The sequence below is a fragment of the Carassius carassius genome, chromosome 9 (assembly GCF_963082965.1).
Source record: "Carassius carassius chromosome 9, fCarCar2.1, whole genome shotgun sequence".
NCBI lineage: Eukaryota > Metazoa > Chordata > Actinopteri > Cypriniformes > Cyprinidae > Carassius > Carassius carassius.
Window position 1 is genome coordinate 807,806 of NC_081763.1, and position 13,567 is coordinate 821,372.

General features: G+C 39.3%; 11 non-coding genes and 1 pseudogene across 11 annotated transcripts; all 12 read right to left on the reverse strand.

Moving 5' to 3' along the window:
* Window positions 1–165: 165 nt before the first annotated feature.
* On the reverse strand, window positions 166–284 carry LOC132150904 (5S ribosomal RNA). Its single transcript, XR_009436079.1, has one exon. It is a non-coding gene; the product is annotated as a 5S ribosomal RNA (ribosomal RNA).
* A 742-nt stretch (window positions 285–1,026) lies between these two features.
* LOC132150951 (5S ribosomal RNA) lies at window positions 1,027–1,145 on the reverse strand. Its single transcript, XR_009436122.1, has one exon. It is a non-coding gene; the product is annotated as a 5S ribosomal RNA (ribosomal RNA).
* A 1,431-nt stretch (window positions 1,146–2,576) lies between these two features.
* LOC132150698 (5S ribosomal RNA) lies at window positions 2,577–2,685 on the reverse strand (annotated as a pseudogene).
* A 2,648-nt stretch (window positions 2,686–5,333) lies between these two features.
* On the reverse strand, window positions 5,334–5,452 carry LOC132150427 (5S ribosomal RNA). The gene has a single exon (XR_009435660.1). It is a non-coding gene; the product is annotated as a 5S ribosomal RNA (ribosomal RNA).
* Window positions 5,453–7,651: 2,199 nt separating this feature from the next.
* On the reverse strand, window positions 7,652–7,770 carry LOC132150383 (5S ribosomal RNA). Its single transcript, XR_009435618.1, has one exon. It is a non-coding gene; the product is annotated as a 5S ribosomal RNA (ribosomal RNA).
* A 463-nt stretch (window positions 7,771–8,233) lies between these two features.
* Window positions 8,234–8,352, reverse strand: LOC132150609 (5S ribosomal RNA). The gene has a single exon (XR_009435837.1). It is a non-coding gene; the product is annotated as a 5S ribosomal RNA (ribosomal RNA).
* Window positions 8,353–8,436: 84 nt separating this feature from the next.
* On the reverse strand, window positions 8,437–8,555 carry LOC132150156 (5S ribosomal RNA). Its single transcript, XR_009435399.1, has one exon. It is a non-coding gene; the product is annotated as a 5S ribosomal RNA (ribosomal RNA).
* Window positions 8,556–10,478: 1,923 nt separating this feature from the next.
* LOC132150505 (5S ribosomal RNA) lies at window positions 10,479–10,596 on the reverse strand. Its single transcript, XR_009435734.1, has one exon. It is a non-coding gene; the product is annotated as a 5S ribosomal RNA (ribosomal RNA).
* Window positions 10,597–11,197: 601 nt separating this feature from the next.
* On the reverse strand, window positions 11,198–11,315 carry LOC132150506 (5S ribosomal RNA). The gene has a single exon (XR_009435735.1). It is a non-coding gene; the product is annotated as a 5S ribosomal RNA (ribosomal RNA).
* Window positions 11,316–11,917: 602 nt separating this feature from the next.
* On the reverse strand, window positions 11,918–12,036 carry LOC132151020 (5S ribosomal RNA). The gene has a single exon (XR_009436187.1). It is a non-coding gene; the product is annotated as a 5S ribosomal RNA (ribosomal RNA).
* Window positions 12,037–12,502: 466 nt separating this feature from the next.
* Window positions 12,503–12,621, reverse strand: LOC132150905 (5S ribosomal RNA). Its single transcript, XR_009436080.1, has one exon. It is a non-coding gene; the product is annotated as a 5S ribosomal RNA (ribosomal RNA).
* Window positions 12,622–13,221: 600 nt separating this feature from the next.
* Window positions 13,222–13,340, reverse strand: LOC132150952 (5S ribosomal RNA). Its single transcript, XR_009436123.1, has one exon. It is a non-coding gene; the product is annotated as a 5S ribosomal RNA (ribosomal RNA).
* Window positions 13,341–13,567: the final 227 nt, after the last annotated feature.

Here is a 13,567-nt window from a genome sequence, read left to right on the forward strand (position 1 = left end):
AAAGTACTAACCTGGCCTAAACCTGCTTAGCTTCCGAGATCAGACGAGATCGGGCATAGCCAGGTTGGTATGGCCGTAAGCGAAGGAGGCTGCAAAGAGAGGGCTATTTAAAGATCAGCCACTATAATCGCCAGTGCTTTATATAAGTAGGGAAGGAAACCCAAAAGCTTACAGCACCTGGTATTCCCAGGCGGTCTCCCATCCAAGTACTAACCAGGCCCAAACCTGCTTAGCTTCCGAGATCAGACGAGATCGGGCATAGCCAGGTTGGTATGGCTGTAAGCGAAGGAGGCTGCAAAGAGAGGGCTATTTAAAGATCTGCCACTATAATCGCCAGTGCATTATATAAGTAGGGAAGGAAACCCAAAAGCTTACAGCTCCTGGTATTCCCAAAAGTACTAACCAAGCCTATTAGATAATTACTGAAAAAATCCAAAAGTACTAACCTGGCCCAAACCTGCTTACATTCTGAGATCGGGCATTGACTCTTTTTTTTTTTTTGCAAGATTATTGGACAATAAGTGAAAATTTCCAAAAGTACTAACCAGGCCTATTAGATAATTACTGAAAAAATCCAAAAGTACTAACCTGGCCCAAACCTGCTTACATTCTGAGATCGGCCATTGACTCTTTTTTTTTTGCAAGATTATTGGACAATTAGTGAAAATTTCCTAAAGTACTAACCAGGCCTATTAGATAATTATTGAAAAAATCAAAAAGTACTAACCTGGCCCAAACCTGCTTACATTCTGAGATCGGGCATCGACTCTTTTTTTTTTTTTTTTGCAAGATTATTGGACAATTAGTGAACATTTCCAAAAGTACTAACCAGGCCTATTAGATAACTACTGAAAAAATCCAAAAGTACTAACCTGGCCCAAACCTGCTTAGATTTGGAGATCAGTGGAGATCGGGCATAGCCAGGATGGTATGGCCATAAGCGAAGGAGGCTGCAAAGAGAGGGCTATTTAAAGATCAGCCACTATAATCGCCAGTGCTTTATATAAGTAGGGAAGGAAACCCAAAAGCTTACAGCACCTGGTATTCCCAGGCGGTCTCCCATCCAAGTACTAACCAGGCCCAAACCTGCTTAGCTTCCGAGATCAGACGAGATCGGGCATAGCCAGGTTGGTATGGCCATAAGCGAAGGAGGCTGCAAAGAGAGGGCTATTTAAAGATCAGCCACTATAATCGCCAGTGCATTATATAAGTAGGGAAGGAAACCCAAAAGCTTACAGCACCTGGTATTCCCAAAAGTACTAACCAGGCCTATTAGATAATTACTGAAATAATTCAAAAGTACTAACCTGGCCCAAACCTGCTTACATTCTGAGATCGGGCATTGACTCTTTTTTTTTTTCTTTTTTTTTTGCAAGATTATTGGACAATTAGTGAAAATTTCCTAAAGTACTAACCAGGCCTATTAGATAATTATTGAAAAAATCCAAAAGTACTAACCTGGCCCAAACCTGCTTACATTCCGAGATCGGGCATTGACTCTTTTTTTTTTTTTTTGCAAGATTATTGGACAATTAGTGAACATTTCCTAAGTACTAACAAGGCCTAATAGATAATAATTGAAAAAACCAAAAGTACTAACCAGGCCCAAACCTGCTTAGCTTCTGAGATCAGACGAGATCGGGCATAGCCAGGTTGGTATGGCCGTAAGCGAAGGAGGCTGCAAAGAGAGGGCTATTTAAAGATCAGCCACTATAATCGCCAGTGCATTATATAAGTAGGGAAGGAAACCCAAAAGCTTACAGCACCTGGTATTCCCAAAAGTACTAACCAGGCCTATTAGATAATTACTGAAAAAATCCAAAAGTACTAACCTGGCCCAAACCTGCTTACATTCTGAGATCGGGCATTGACTCTTTTTTTTTTTTTTTGCAAGATTATTGGACAATAAGTGAAAATTTCTAAAAGTACTAACCAGGCCTATTAGATAATTACTGAAAAAATCCAAAAGTACTAACCTGGCCCAAACCTGCTTACATTCTGAGATCGGGCATTGACTCTTTTTTTTTTTTTTTTTGCAAGATTATTGGACAATTAGTGAATATTTCCTAAAGTACTAACCAGGCCTATTAGATAATTACTGAAAAAATCCAAAAGTACTAACGTGGCCCAAACCTGCTTACATTCTGAGATCGGGCATTGAGTTTTTTTTTTTGTTTGTTTTTTTTTGCAAGATTATTGGACAATTAGTGAACATTTCCAAAAGTACTAACCAGGCCTATTAGATAATTACTGAAAAAATCCAAAAGTACTTACCTGGCCCAAACCTGGTTACATTCTGAGATCGGGCATTGAGTCTTTTTTTTTTTTTTTTTTTGCAAGATTATTTGACAATTAGTGAAAATTTCCAAAAGTACTAACCAGGCCTATTAGATAATTACTGAAAAAATCCAAAAGTACTAACCTGGCCCAAACCTGCTTAGATTTGGAGATCAGTTTAGATCGGGCATAGCCAGGATGGTATGGCCATAAGCGAAGGAGGCTGCAAAGAGAGGGCTATTTAAAGATCAGCCACTATAATCGCCAGTGCTTTATATAAGTAAGGAAGGAAACCCAAAAGCTTACAGCACCTGGTATTCCCAGGTGGTCTCCCATCCAAGTACTAACCAGGCCCAAACCTGCTTAGCTTCCAAGATCGGGCATAGCCAGGTTGGTATGGCCATAAGCGAAGGAGGCTGCAAAGAGAGGGCTATTTAAAGATCAGCCACTATAATCGCCAGTGCATTATATAAGTAGGGAAGGAAACCCAAAAGCTTACAGCACCTGGTATTCCCAAAAGTACTAACCAGGCCTATTAGATAATTACTGAAAAAAATCCAAAAGTACTAACCTGGCCCAAACCTGCTTACATTCTGAGATCGGGCATTGACTTTTTTTTTTTGCAAGATTATTGGACAATTAGTGAACATTTCCAAAAGTACTAACCAGGCCTATTAGATGATTACTGAAAAAATCCAAAAGTACTTACCTGGCCCAAACCTGCTTACATTCTGAGATCGGGCATTGACTTTTTTTTTTTGCAAGATTATTGGACAATTAGTGAAAATTTCCAAAAGTACTAACCAGGCCTATTACATAATTACTGAAAAAATCCAAAAGTACTAACCTGGCCCAAACCTGCTTACATTCTGAGACCGGGCATTGACTCTTTTTTTTTTTTGCAAGATTATTGGACAATTAGTGAACATTTCCAAAAGTACTAACCAGGCCTATTAGATAATTACTGAAAAAATCCAAAAGTACTAACCTGGCCCAAACCTGCTTACATTCTGAGATCGGGCATTGACTCTTTTTTTTTTTTTTTTTTGCAAGATTATTGGACAATTAGTGAACATTTCCAAAAGTACTAACCAGGCCTATTAGATAATTACTGAAAAAATCTAAAAGTACTTACCTGGCCCAAACCTGCTTACATTCTGAGATCGGGCATTGACTCTTTTTTTTTTGCAAGATTATTGGACAATTAGTGAAAATTTCCAAAAGTACTAACCAGGCCTATTAGATAATTACTGAAAAAATCCAAAAGTACTAACCTGGCCAAAACCTGCTTACATTCTGAGATCGGGCATTGACTTTTTTTTTTTTTTTTTGCAAGATTATTGGACAATTAGTGAAAATTTCCTAAAGTACTAACCAGGCCTATTAGATAATTACTGAAAAAAATCCAAAAGTACTTACCTGGCCCAAACCTGCTTACATTCTGAGATCGGGCATTGACTCTTTTTTTTTTTTTTTTGCAAGATTATTGGACAATTAGTGAACATTTCCAAAAGTACTAACCAAGCCTATTAGATAATTACTGAAAAAATCCAAAAGTACTAACCTGGCCCAAACCTGCTTAGATTTGGAGATCAGTTTAGATCGGGCATAGCCAGGATGGTATGGCCATAAGCGAAGGAGGCTGCAAAAAGAGAGCTATTTAAAGATCAGCCACTATAATCGCCAGTGCTTTATATAAGTAGGGAAGGAAACCCAAAAGCTTACAGCACCTGGTATTCCCAAAAGTACTAACCAGGCCTATTAGATAATTACTGAAAAAATCCAAAAGTACTAACCTGGCCCAAACCTGCTTACATTCTGAGATCGGGCATTGACTCTTTTTTGTTTTTTTACAAGATTATTAGACAATAAGTGAATTTTTCCAAAAGTACTAACCATGCCTATTAGATATTTACTGAAAAAATCCAAAAGTACTAACCTGGCCCAAACCTGCTAACATTCTGAGGTCGGGCATTGACTTTTTTTTTTTGCAAGATTATTTGACAATTAGTGAAAATTTCCAAAAGTACTAACCAGGCCTATTAGATAATTACTGAAAAAATCCAAAAGTACTAACGTGGCCCAAACCTGCTTACATTCTGAGATCGGGCATTGAGTTTTTTTTTTTTTTTTTTTTTTTTTTTTTGCAAGATTATTGGACAATTAGTGAACATTTCCAAAAGTACTAACCAGGCCTATTAGATAATTACTGAAAAAATCCAAAAGTACTTACCTGGCCCAAACCTGGTTACAATCTGAGATCGGGCATTGAGTCTTTTTTTTTTTTTGTTTTGCAAGATTATTGGACAATTAGTGAAAATTTCCTAAAGTACTAACCAGGCCTATTAGATAATTACTGAAAAAATCCAAAAGTACTAACCTGGCCAAAACCTGCTTAGATTTGGAGATCAGTTAAGATCGGGCATAGCCAGGATGGTATGGCCATAAGTGAAGGAGGCTGCAAAGAGAGGGCTATTTAAAGATCAGCCACTATAATCGCCAGTGCTTTATATAAGTAGGGAAGGAAACCCAAAAGCTTACAGCACCTGGTATTCCCAAAAGTACTAACCAGGCCTATTAGATAATTACTGAAAAAATCCAAAAGTACTAACCTGGCCCAAACCTGCTAACATTCTGAGATCGGGCATTGACTCTTTTTTTTTTTTTTGCAAGATTATTGGACAATTAGTGAAAATTTCCAAAAGTACTAACCAGGCCTATTAGATAATTACTGAAAAAATCCAAAAGTACTTACCTGGCCCAAACCTGGTTACATTCTGAGATCGGGCATTGAGTCTTTTTTTTTTTTTTTTTTGCAAGATTATTGGACAATTAGTGAAAATTTCCTAAAGTACTAACCAGGCCTATTAGATAATTACTGAAAAAATCCAAAAGTACTAACCTGGCCAAAACCTGCTTAGATTTGGAGATCAGTTAAGATCGGGCATAGCCAGGATGGTATGGCCATAAGTGAAGGAGGCTGCAAAGAGAGGGCTATTTAAAGATCAGCCACTATAATCGCCAGTGCTTTATATAAGTAGGGAAGGAAACCCAAAAGCTTACAGCACCTGGTATTCCCAGGCGGTCTCCCATCCAAGTACTAACCAGGCCCAAACCTGCTTAGCTTCCAAGATCAGACAAGATCGGGCATAGCCAGGTTGGTATGGCCATAAGCGAAGGAGGCTGCAAAGAGAGGGCTATTTAAAGATCAGCCACTATAATCGCCAGTGCATTATATAAGTAGGGAAGGAAACCCAAAAGCTTACAGCACCTGGTATTCCCAAAAGTACTAACCAGGCCTATTAGATAATTACTGAAAAAAATCCAGAAGTACTAACCTGGCCCAAACCTGCTTACATTCTGAGATCGGGCATTGACTCTTTTTTTTTTTTTTTGCAAGATTATTGGACAATTAGTGAACATTTCCAAAAGTACTAACCAGGCCTATTAGATAATTACTGAAAAAATCCAAAAGTACTAACCTGGCCCAAACCTGCTTACATTCTGAGATCGGGCATTGACTCTTTTTTTTTTTTTTTGCAAGATTATTGGACAATTAGTGAACATTTCCAAAAGTACTAACCAGGCCTATTAGATGATTACTGAAAAAATCCAAAAGTACTTACCTGGCCCAAACCTGCTTACATTCTGAGATCGGGCATTGACTCTTTTTTTTTTTGCAAGATTATTGGACAATTAGTGAAAATTTCCAAAAGTACTAACCAGGCCTATTAGATAATTACTGAAAAAATCCAAAAGTACTAACCTGGCCCAAACCTGCTTACATTCTGAGATCGGGCATTGACTCTTTTTTGTTTTTTTACAAGATTATTAGACAATAAGTGAATTTTTCCAAAAGTACTAACCATGCCTATTAGATATTTACTGAAAAAATCCAAAAGTACTAACCTGGCCCGAACCTGCTAACATTCTAAGGTCGGGCATTGACTTTTTTTTTTTTGCAAGATTATTGGACAATTAGTGAAAATTTCCAAAAGTACTAACCAGGCCTATTAGATAATTACTGAAAAAATCCAAAAGTACTAACGTGGCCCAAACCTGCTTACATTCTGAGATCGGGCATTGAGTTTTTTTTTTTTTGCAAGATTATTGGACAATTAGTGAACATTTCCAAAAGTACTAACCAGGCCTATTAGATAATTACTGAAAAAATCCAAAAGTACTAACCTGGCCAAAACCTGCTTAGATTTGGAGATCAGTTAAGATCGGCATAGCCAGGATGGTATGGCCATAAGTGAAGGAGGCTGCAAAGAGAGGGCTATTTAAAGATCAGCCACTATAATCGCCAGTGCTTTATATAAGTAGGGAAGGAAACCCAAAAGCTTACAGCACCTGGTATTCCCAAAAGTACTAACCAGGCCTATTAGATAATTACTGAAAAAATCCAAAAGTACTAACCTGGCCCAAACCTGCTTACATTCTGAGATCGGGCATTGACTCTTTTTTTTTTTGCAAGATTATTGGACAATTAGTGAAAATTTCCAAAAGTACTAACCAGGCCTATTAGATAATTACTGAAAAAATCCAAAAGTACTAACCTGGCCCAAACCTGCTTAGATTTGGAGATCAGTTTAGATCGGGCATAGCCAGGATGGTATGGCCATAAGCGAAGGAGGCTGCAAAGAGAGGGCTATTTAAAGATCAGCCACTATAATCGCCAGTGCTTTATATAAGTAGGGAAGGAAACCCAAAAGCTTACAGCACCTGGTATTCCCAAAAGTACTAACCAGGCCTATTAGATAATTACTGAAAAAATCCAAAAGTACTAACCTGGCCCAAACCTGCTTACATTCTGAGATCGGGCATTGACTCTTTTTTGTTTTTTTACAAGATTATTAGACAATAAGTGAATTTTTCCAAAAGTACTAACCATGCCTATTAGATATTTACTGAAAAAATCCAAAAGAACTAACCTGGCCCAAACCTGCTTACATTCTGAGATCGGGCATTGACTCTTTTTTGTTTTTTTAGAAGATTATTAGACAATAAGTGAATTTTTCCAAAAGTACTAACCAGGCCTATTAGATAATTACTGAAAAAATCCAAAAGTACTAACCTGGCCCAAACCTGCTTACATTCTGAGATCAGGCATTGACTCTTTTTTTTTTTTTTGCAAGACTATTGGACAATTTGTGAAACTTTCCAAAAGTACTAACCAGGCCTATTAGATAATTACTGAAAAAATCCAAAAGTACTAACCTGGCCCAAACCTGCTTAGATTTGGAGATCAGTTGAGATCGGGCATAGCCAGGATGGTATGGCCATAAGCGAAGGAGGCTGCAAAGAGACGGCTATTTAAAGATCAGCCACTATAATCGCCAGTGCTTTATATAAGTAGGGAAGGAAACCCAAAAGCTTACAGCACCTGGTATTCCCAGGCGGTCTCCCATCCAAGTACTAACCAGGCCCAAACCTGCTTAGCTTCCGAGATCCGACTAGATCGGGCTTAGCCAGGTTGGTATGGCCGTAAGCGAAGGAGGCTGCAAAGAGAGGGATATTTAAAGATCAGCCACTATAATCGCCAGTGCATTATATAAGTAGGGAAGGAAACCCAAAAGCTTACAGCACCTGGTATTCCCAAAAGTACTAACCAGGCCTATTAGATAATTACTGAAAAAATCCAAAAGTACTAACCTGGCCCAAACCTGCTTACATTCTGAGATCGGGCATTGACTCTTTTTTTGTTTTGTTTTTGCAAGATTATTGGACAATTAGTGAAAATTCCCTAAAGTACTAACCAGGCCTATTAGATAATTACTGAAAAAATCCAAAAGTACTAACCTGGCCCAAACCTGCTCAGATTTGGAGATCAGTTGAGATCGGGCATAGCCAGGATGGTATGGCCATAAGCGAAGGAGGCTGCAAAGAGAGGGCTATTTAAAGATCAGCCACTATAATCGCCAGTGCTTTATATAAGTAGGGAAGGAAACCCAAAAGCTTACAGCTTCTGGTATTCCCAGGCGGTCTCCCATCCAAGTACTAACCAGGCCCAAACCTGCTTAGCTTCCGAGATCAGACGAGATCTGGCATAGCCAGGTTGGTATGGCCGTAAGCAAAGGAGGCTGCAAAGAGAGGGCTATTTAAAGATCAGCCACTATAATCGCCAGTGCTTTATATAAGTAGGGAAGGAAACCCGAAAGCTTACAGCACCTGGTATTCCCAGGCGGTCTCCCATCCAAGTACTAACCAGGCCCAAACCTGCTTAGCTTCCGAGATCAGACGAGATCGGGCATAGCCAGGTTGGTATGGCCGTAAGCGAAGGAGGCTGCAAAGAGAGGGCTATTTAAAGATCAGCCACTATAATCGCCAGTGCATTATATAAGTAGGGAAGGAAACCCAAAAGCTTACAGCACCAGGTATTCCCAAAAGTACTAACCAGGCCTATTAGATAATTACTGAAAAAATCCAAAAGTACTAACCTGGCCCAAACCTGCTTACATTCTGAGGTCGGGCATTCACTCTTTTATTTTTTTTGCAAGATTACTGGACAATTAGTGAAAATTTCCAAAAGTACTAACCAGGCCTATTAGATAATTACTGAAAAAATCCAAAAGTACTAACCTGGCCCAAACCTGCTTACATTCTGAGATCGGGCATTCACTCTTTTATTTTTTTTGCAAGATTATTGGACAATTAGTGAAAATTTCCAAAAGTACTAACCAGGCCTATTAGATAACTACTAAAAAAATCCAAAAGTACTAACCTGGCCCAAACCTGCTTACATTCTGAGATCGGGCATTGACTCTTTTTTGTTTTTTTACAAGATTATTAGACAATTAGGGAATTTTTCCAAAAGTACTAACCAGGCCTATTAGATATTTACTGAAAAAGTCCAAAAGTACTAACCTGGCCCAAACCTGCTAACATTCTGAGGTCGGGCATTGACTCTTTTTTTTTTTTTTTTGCAAGATTATTGGACAATTAGTGAAAATTTCCAAAAGTAATAACCAGGCCTATTAGATAATTACTGAAAAAATCCAAAAGTACTAACCTGGCCCAAACCTGCTTACATTCTGAGATCGGGCATTGACTCTTTTTTTTTTTTTTTTTTACAAGATTATTGGACAATTAGTGACAATTTCCAAAAGTACTAACCAGGCCTATTAGATAATTACTGAAAAAGTCCAAAAGTACTAACCTGGCACAAACCTGCTTAGATTTGGAGATCAGTTGAGATCGGGCATAGCCAGGATGGTATGGCCATAAGCGAAGGAGGCTGCAAAGAGAGGGCTATTTAAAGATCAGCCACTATAATCGCCAGTGCATTATATAAGTAGGGAAGGAAACCCAAAAGCTTACAGCACCTGGTATTCCCAAAAGTACTAACCAGGCCTATTGGATAATTACTGAAAAAATCCAAAAGTACTAACCTGGCCCAAACCTGCTTACATTCTGAGATCGGGCATTGACTCTTTTTTGTTTTTTTACAAGATTATTGGACAATTAGTGAAAATTTCCAAAAGTACTAACCAGGCCTATTAGATAATTACTGAAAAATTTCAAAAGTACTAACCTGGCCCAAACCTGCTAACATTCTGAGGTCGGGCATTGACTCTTTTTTTTTTTTTGCAAGATTATTGGACAATTAGTGAAAATTTCCAAAAGTACTAACCAGGCCTATTAGATAATTACTGAAAAAATCCAAAAGTACTAACCTGGCCCAAACCTGCTTAGCTTCCGAGATCAGACGAGATCAGCATAGCCAGGTTGGAATGGCCGTAAGCGAACGAGGCTGCAAAGAGAGGGCTATTTAAAGATCAGCCACTACAATCACCAGTGCATTATATAAGTAGGGAAGGAAACCCAAAAGCTTACAGCACCTGGTATTCCCAAAAGTACTAACCAGGCCTATTAGATAATTACTGAAAAAATCCAAAAGTACTAACCTGGCCCAAACCTGCTTACATTCTGAGATCGGGCATTGACTCTTTTTTTTTTTGCAAGATTATTGGACAATTAGTGAAAATATCCTAAAGTACTAACCAGGCCTATTAGATAATTACTGAAAAAATCCAAAAGTACTAACCTGGCCCAAACCTGCTTAGATTTGGAGATCAGTTGAGATCGGGCATAGCCAGGATGGTATGGCCATAAGCGAAGGAGGCTGCAAAGAGAGGGCTATTTAAAGATCAGCCACTATAATCGCCAGTGCTTTTAATAAGTAGGGAAGGAAACCCAAAAGCTTACAGCACCTGGTATTCCCAGGCGGTCTCCCATCCAAGTACTAACCAGGCCCAAACCTGCTTAGCTTCCGAGATCAGACGAGATCGGCATAGCCAGGTTGGAATGGCCGTAAGCGAACGAGGCTGCAAAGAGAGGGCTATTTAAAGATCAGCCACTACAATCACCAGTGCATTATATAAGTAGGGAAGGAAACCCAAAAGCTTACAGCACCTGGTATTCCCAAAAGTACTAACCAGGCCTATTAGATAATTACTGAAAAAATCCAAAAGTACTAACCTGGCCCAAACCTGCTTACAATCTGACATCGGGCATTGACTCTTTTTTGTTTTTTTACAAGATTATTAGACAATTAGTGAATTTTTCCAAAAGTACTAACCAGGCCTATTAGATATTTACTGAAAAAATCCAAAAGTACTAACCTGGCTCAAACCTGCTAACATTCTGAGGTCGGGCATTGACTCTTTTTTTTTTTTTGCAAGATTATTGGACAATTAGTGAAAATTTCCAAAAGTACAAACAAGGCCTATTAGATAATTACTGAAAAAATCCAAAAGTACTAACCTGGCCCAAACCTGCTTACATTTGGAGATCAGTTGAGATCGGGCATAGCCAGGATGGTATGGCCATAAGCGAAGGAGGCTGCAAAGAGAGGGCTATTTAAAGATCAGCCACTATAATCGCCAGTGCTTTATATAAGTAGGGAAGGAAACCCAAAAGCTTACAGCACCTGGTATTCCCAGGCGGTCTCCCATCCAAGTACTAACCAGGCCCAAACCTGCTTAGCTTCCGAGATCAGACGAGATCGGCATAGCCAGGTTGGAATGGCCGTAAGCGAACGAGGCTGCAAAGAGAGGGCTATTTAAAGATCAGCCACTACAATCACCAGTGCATTATATAAGTAGGGAAGGAAACCCAAAAGCTTACAGCACCTGGTATTCCCAAAAGTACTAACCAGGCCTATTAGATAATTACTGAAAAAATCCAAAAGTACTAACCTGGCCCAAACCTGCTTACATTCTGACATCGGGCATTGACTCTTTTTTGTTTTTTTACAAGATTATTAGACAATTAGGGAATTTTTCCAAAAGTACTAACCAGGCCTATTAGATATTTACTGAAAAAATCCAAAAGTACTAACCTGGCTCAAACCTGCTAACATTCTGAGGTCGGGCATTGACTCTTTTTTTTTTTTTTGCAAGATTATTGGACAATTAGTGAAAATTTCCAAAAGAACTAACAAGGCCTATTAGATAATTACTGAAAAAAACCCAAAGTACTAACCTAGCCCAAACCTGCTTACATTTGGAGATCAGTTGAGATCGGGCATAGCCAGGATGGTATGGCCATAAGCGAAGGAGGCTGCAAAGAGAGGGCTATTTAAAGATCAGCCACTATAATCGCCAGTGCTTTATATAAGTAGGGAAGGAAACCCAAAAGCTTACAGCACCTGGTATTCCCAGGCGGTCTCCCATCCAAGTACTAACCAGGCCCAAACCTGCTTAGCTTCCGAGATCAGACGAGATCGGGCACAGCCAGGTTGGAATGGCCGTAAGCGAAGAAGGCTGCAAAGAGAGGGCTATTTAAAGATCAGCCACTATAATCGCCAGTGCATTATATAAGTAGGGAAGGAAACCCAAAATCTTACAGCACCTGGTATTCCCAAAAGTACTAACCAGGCCTATTATATAATTACTGAAAAAATCCAAAAGTACTAACCTGGCCCAAACCTGCTTACATTCCGAGATCGGGCATTGACTCTTTTTTTTTTTTTTTTTTTTTGCAAGATTATTGGACAATTAGTGAACATTTCCAAAAGTACTAACCAGGCCTATTAGATAATTACTGAAAAAATCCAAAAGTACTAACCTGGCCTAAACCTGCTTAGCTTCCGAGATCAGACGAGATCGGGCATAGCCAGGTTGGTATGGCCGTAAGCGAAGGAGGCTGCAAAGAGAGGGCTATTTAAAGATCAGCCACTATAATCGCCAGTGCTTTATATAAGTAGGGAAGGAAACCCAAAAGCTTACAGCACCTGGTATTCCCAGGCGGTCTCCCATCCAAGTACTAACCAGGCCCAAACCTGCTTAGCTTCCGAGATCAGACGAGATCGGGCATAGCCAGGTTGGTATGGCTGTAAGCGAAGGAGGCTGCAAAGAGAGGGCTATTTAAAGATCTGCCACTATAATCGCCAGTGCATTATATAAGTAGGGAAGGAAACCCAAAAGCTTACAGCTCCTGGTATTCCCAAAAGTACTAACCAAGCCTATTAGATAATTACTGAAAAAATCCAAAAGTACTAACCTGGCCCAAACCTGCTTACATTCTGAGATCGGGCATTGACTCTTTTTTTTTTGCAAGATTATTGGACAATTAGTGAAAATTTCCTAAAGTACTAACCAGGCCTATTAGATAATTATTGAAAAAATCAAAAAGTACTAACCTGGCCCAAACCTGCTTACATTCTGAGATCGGGCATCGACTCTTTTTTTTTTTTTTTTGCAAGATTATTGGACAATTAGTGAACATTTCCAAAAGTACTAACCAGGCCTATTAGATAACTACTGAAAAAATCCAAAAGTACTAACCTGGCCCAAACCTGCTTAGATTTGGAGATCAGTGGAGATCGGGCATAGCCAGGATGGTATGGCCATAAGCGAAGGAGGCTGCAAAGAGAGGGCTATTTAAAGATCAGCCACTATAATCGCCAGTGCTTTATATAAGTAGGGAAGGAAACCCAAAAGCTTACAGCACCTGGTATTCCCAGGCGGTCTCCCATCCAAGTACTAACCAGGCCCAAACCTGCTTAGCTTCCGAGATCAGACGAGATCGGGCATAGCCAGGTTGGTATGGCCATAAGCGAAGAAGGCTGCAAAGAGAGGGCTATTTAAAGATCAGCCACTATAATCGCCAGTGCATTATATAAGTAGGGAAGGAAACCCAAAAGCTTACAGCACCTGGTATTCCCAAAAGTACTAACCAGGCCTATTAGATAATTACTGAAATAATTCAAAAGTACTAACCTGGCCCAAACCTGCTTACATTCTGAGATCGGGCATTGACTCTTTTTTTTTTGCAAGATTATTGG